The 6,000-nt window shown below is 35.8% G+C and overlaps 1 protein-coding gene across 2 annotated transcripts in view; it reads right to left on the bottom strand.

Annotated features, from left to right (window-relative positions):
- dpp9 (dipeptidyl-peptidase 9) overlaps positions 1 to 2,343 on the bottom strand; it is a 49,301-nt gene extending 46,958 nt beyond the window's left edge. For both annotated transcript variants that reach the window (XM_052108419.1, XM_052108418.1), the window contains exon 1: positions 2,195 to 2,343. The gene's annotated coding sequence lies outside the window, so the exon portion shown is untranslated. The remainder of the gene's footprint in view (positions 1 to 2,194) is intronic.
- Positions 2,344 to 6,000: the final 3,657 nt, after the last annotated feature.

Genomic DNA, 6,000 nt, shown 5'->3' on the forward strand with positions numbered 1-6,000 from the left:
TTTAATGTAATATATATATATATATATATATATATATATATATATATATTATACACACATTCATTACACCACTGCATTGGCTGTGTCTGGGCCCCCAACGCAGTTTTGTAAAGACTATTTAGACATTTCAGGATTTTGTTTTCTCTTCCTTTTTTGGAAATGAAAAACAATTTGCAATGGATAAATGCGATATCAAATGATATGAAAAAGTATATTGTGAAAGTATTTTTTGCCATATCGCCCAGCCCTATGTATTAGAACATGGAATATTCCTTTAAGTCTACAGATTTTTAAGATTAATAACTTTAATGAACCTAAATTGAATTATGAGCTCAAAACTTGACATTTGAAGTGATACTTAAGACAACTTGATATTTCAAATAATGACAATCTTAGGGTTTACCGTGTATGACAGAAGCACATTCACCTAATAAATTCCTACATGTGCATCAAAAGTCTGAATAATTAGTTTATAACTGGACAAACCAACGGACCAATATCATAAAGAATTTCAAATGTTGCTCAAATATGTGCCAATTTCCCCAGAAAGGACGATATTTTTCTCTTGAAAACATGAAATTGAAATGCTTCATTAGCAAATTCTTGTGATATTTTAAATTGTCACAAAATTCAATTTGCTTGGATGGAAACACAGATCTGTGCGTTCGAATGTTCAATTTGTTTTAGGCATCTTAAGCAGGTTCAGAACGTTTATCACTAATGGCCCACTATGTAGCAACAAGCTGTTTTAATCGTTTTTTTTAGCACCTTCAGAGTTTTATTAGACCTTATTAATGGTGCGGTCAAATCATGTCACAATGATCGTATTTATGAGTTGACCGTACATGAATGCCACTGCAAAGTTGTAATTACGAGTGGGAAACTCAGGATTTTCCGAGTTGATTTGTTTTGATTTATGAATCCTGGCGAAAGCAATGTTTCATTACTGGTTCATTATTATTATTATTATTATTATTATTATTATAGGTAATAATTAATTTTACCTGAGGATTGTGACTGTGTAGTATAGTTTGAATGCATTTTTTGTTTGTCATTTTAATGAAGAATAGGCCTAATGATGAAACTTGAAAATAATTAGGAGAATAAGACAAGCGTTTGCAACAAAAGTGCATTTTCCATCACTATATGTGGCCAAACGTTTGATAAAATAGATAAAGCATTCATTACACACCTAATGGGTGGCACTGATCTTCATTTAGTTGCATTAGTGCTAGAGAAAGACATTTGAAATTACACAACTGGTCCACTCTTTCCGATTAAAATCACTTGAACGCACATCAAATCTTTTTTTGCGAGTTCTATCTTCGTAAGTACGAACCTCCTAGGGGGACTTAAACGCCCCATGATTCAAATTAATTTAAACATTTCAAAACGCGTTTCTAAAACACCTGCGTTGTTTTTTCCTCGTTTTGTTTTATAACGCAAAAACGTGGTCGGTCTGAACGGCTCCTTACGCCTAAAATGTAGCACACATCTGACGCCCTATAATTGCGTACTAAGTAGATATCTTACAATGGTTTGAGACAGAACCATTGTGTTTTTAGCTTCAGTCGCGCTGAATGAACAGCCTGCACTACCGGCTAACGCACATTTACTCAAGAACGATGTGGTTTATGTGGAATATGTCTGTCATTTATGTGCTATATTTCTGTGTTTTATGTGATTTGAGTCACAATTAGCTGATGTGTGTAAATTACATGTTTGATCGGACAGATGTGTTTTGTTTGTGCTAACAGTTAGCCGAGCTGCTAATGGACCAAGGCGAACGGAAAGTCAAGCCAATTTCAGGACTACACGCTTTAAAATACATTAACACTTATGGAGTATAATTTTTAGATATCACACTTCATATAGATCCAGGAGTTACGTATAAGAATACAATAAGAACGTGATCTCCTGTTCACATTATATCTATTGCGCTATTCACCAGCATCAGCTGATCTTTATTCTGTCAAACACAAAAGCACCTTCGTCAGTTCTTCATCATCACATGCATGACACACGATGATAATTCTAAGTATGTGTCAGTGATTATGAGAGATGATCAGCTGAGATGATCAGCTGATTTCAGGTCTGCTCGGCCTCGGCTACACACGGGCCCCTCACGTCAAACCGCCTTATTGTTATAAACACTATCATTGAAACTCTGATCAAATCACACGCCGGTACTTACAGTTAGACCCTCAAAGATCCGCTCTCATCTGTGATGTGTTGGTTTCTTAAGTGCTTTTGTTGGTAGAAACAAAAGAGTCCATTAGCCTGAGAGCAGCACAAAGCGACAGTCATGAGTGTTGATGAAAACCAACCGAACATCAGCAGACACACCGGAAGAGCTGCCGGACACCTGCTTCCGCCTTCCGTCTATTGAGAAACTTAGAAATTTAAATAGCACTAATAACAAAATAAATTAATTCCTATAAAAACTAGAAATTAACTAGTTTACAATTTTTTTAAAAAAAATTAGTTGTTCCTCGTCAGCAAAAATATAAGAAATACATTAAAATCTAAATAATGGTTACAATAATAATCATAAAAATAATTAAATAAAATATTATATTACATTGCATTATATTAATTATATTATATTATTTTACAACTAAAATAATCTAACTAGAATAGCATAATATTTGATAAAAAATAAAATAAACTTTTTTTGACTGGACTCTGTCATACCTTGCTCCAGTATCACCTGGGCCTTATTCCGATTTCCTTGGGGAGTTAGCAATTTTTTTCAGATCTTGTAGTTATTGTAGATACAGCTTCAACATTCACATATATAATGAAAATGACACATTGGGATTAGCATTTATAGATATTCTCAACTCTCTTGGAGTCAGACAAAATGTAACAGGTCCAACTCATCGCCATAATCATATGCTGATTTAATTCTGTCATATGGAGTGGATGTTGATAACATAGAAATTATGCATCAGAGCGATGACATCTCGGATCATTACCTTGTCTCTTGTATGCTGCGATCAGCTAATGTTACTAAATCTACACCACGCTATCATTCAGGCAGAACTATTCTTTCGACAACTAAAGATAACTTCACTAATAATCATCCAGATCTTTCTCATACACTTAGTAAACCCCAAAGCCTAGAAGAACTTGAACAGAAAATATAAATACAGTCATCACTAGCACTCTAGATAGTGTTGCCCCTCTTCGATTAAAGAAATAAGCCCTGCCCATGGTACAAAGATCACAATCATGCTCTCAAGAGAGCAGCTCAGAAAATGGAGAGCAAGTGGAAGAATACATTTTTTGTATATATTTCCTGGTGCATGGAAGTATAGTGTATGTAGCTACAGACAGGCACTAAAAGCTCATAGAAAATATCCACAACAATCCTAGGTGTTTATTCAGTACTGTGGCTAAATTGGTTAGGATAAATCCTCAACAGAACCAGATATTACATCGCAGCACAAGAGCAATGACTTCATATATTTTTACTGATAAAATTGAAATAATCAGAAATAAAATTGTGAAATAGTGTCTCAGAATTTTCCTCATGTGTAACTTCAATCCTTTGCTGTCATAGATCATGAAGAGCTAACAAAACTTATCGAAACATCAAAAGCCACAACATGTTTGTTAGATCCAATACCAACTAAGCTCTTAAAAGAGGTATTTCCTGTCATTTCAGAACCTCTTGTTAATATTATTAACTCCTCGCTATCCGTAGGACATGTCCCAAGAAACTTTAAAATGGCAGTTATCAAACCACTTATTAAGAAGCCACAACTTGATCCTTGATCCTCAAGTTTCCAACTTGAAAACTTATTAGTGTGGAAAAGGCCTTAGGTGTTATATTTGACACCAATCTGTCCTTTGAAAATCAAATTACCAATGTTTGTAGAAAAGCATTCTTCCACCTATGAAATATTGCAAAATTACGACACATGCTCTCTGTTGCTGATGCCGAAAAATGAATTCATGCGTTCATGACCTCAATACTAAATTATTGTAATGAATTACTGGGAGGATGTCCAGCAAGATCAATAAATAAACTTCAATTGGTTCAAAATGCAGCAGCCAGAGTGCTGACGAGAACCAAGAAATATGATCATATTTGCCCCATTTTATCATTGTTAAATTGGCTACCTGTTAAATTTCAAATACATTTTAAAATTCTGTTAACTACGTACAAAGCTTTGAATGGTCTAGCTCCGCAGTACTTAAGAGACGTACTACCATGCTATATTCAGTCATGTTCTGATCTGTTAATAGTTTCTAGAATATCAAAATTCAAAAAAGGAGGTAGATCCTTTTCATATTTGGCTCCTAAACTATGGAATAGGCTCCCTTACAATGTTCGAGATGCAGACACACTCCCTCAGTTTAAGTCTAGACTAAAGAATCGTCTATTTAGCCAGGCATACACCTAGTTTATCCTTTAACTCACAATTAGGCTGCTTTAGTTAGGTCTGCTGGAACCAGAAACAGTGATCTGCAATAAATGGAATGACATTGTTAGGGGTATAACAGTTATGACCCGGACCAGATATGGAGAAAGAAGACCAGGAGTCGAGAAGTTCAATTAAAAGAGTCAAAAATTTACTGAAGTATAGTCTGCAGTGAAATTGGTAGAGCCAGCGGCAAAGTCTCACGAGGAGATCGAAAGCCAACTCGTACCTTACACAAAATCTTACATCAATTATACCATTTGCAAGGACGTACATTCCATTATTTTACTCCTGATTGGCTAAAAGAACATACAGTCACAACATATAGACAGCTATGCAGCCTATCAACATTAATCAGCGCACTTGTCGTCCGAGCCTGAGATTTACATCTGAAGTGACCTCGCAGATGGTCGCGGGGTGTCTTCGAGTCGGCCTGGTGTGCATCCCTGGGTTCAAAAACTGGGTAGAAGGTCAAACGCACACACAAAACACTGACGAACGACAGTTCTTCTCTGGGCACAAGAGAGCCAGAGCACACATTATCAGGCCATTTGAACCAAAACAGAGAGATAAAATATTCACTCCTCGGGCAGAGGAGAGGGTTGAAATAACATACATTTCTTCCCTAAAGAAATAATAAGAGAAAATCACACTTCTACTATTCAGGTATTATTACATAGGACTTTAAACCATATAATTAGTCATGGAAAGGTAACAATCAAACACAGAATACATCTGGAACACATGTTTAACGCATTCCCCTGACCCCCTCCCTGAGAGGCTGGAGAGCGTCACAAATAAGCTTATCCCCAAAAGACCTTCAGCCGACGTGCAGGACAGAGAGACTCTGGAATGTTCCTAAAAGAGACTAATTAACATTCAACACACATATGATTCAAAGTATATTTCAATTATGCATAAGAAAATAGAATTGATTATGTGATCATGCATATAGTTAATTTATCACTTTATTAAAGAAGTTAAGCAACAGAATACAGATAGATATTGATATAAAAGGATATATATATATATATATATATATATATATATATATATATATATATATATATATATATATATATATATATATATGTATTGATATATCTGAAGAGCCAAGGGATTTTGACCCTCACCCTTCAACATCTATGCTAATATTATTGTATTTGTTTCCCTGTCTCAACCTTAGGACTCCTATCCTGAGGTCACCAGAATTGGCTGGATCCAGTTCCAGATCCAGTTGGGTTCCTGCTTCCTGTTGGACTCCACAGCTACATGTCACTGTGTGATGATGACTAATAGCAGCCAGTGCCAGCCAAACATCTATTCAGTCTATTACGATGGACTTCAGAGGATGAACTGATGCCAACTCCAACCATAAGACATGAGATACTTCATATGCCATTGCCTGAACCTTGGATTTAGGATAGACCCCACAAAAATTACTGGCCAGGTTGAACTGCGATGCACCTCACTGACCTCTGCCTGAATCACCTCGGTCTAATGTTGGACTACACGCTTGAAATGGAATACATCGACTATCAATTAATTGCCAACAAAACCCTTCATCAGC

Source organism: Xyrauchen texanus, chromosome 37, assembly GCF_025860055.1.
Source record: "Xyrauchen texanus isolate HMW12.3.18 chromosome 37, RBS_HiC_50CHRs, whole genome shotgun sequence".
NCBI lineage: Eukaryota > Metazoa > Chordata > Actinopteri > Cypriniformes > Catostomidae > Xyrauchen > Xyrauchen texanus.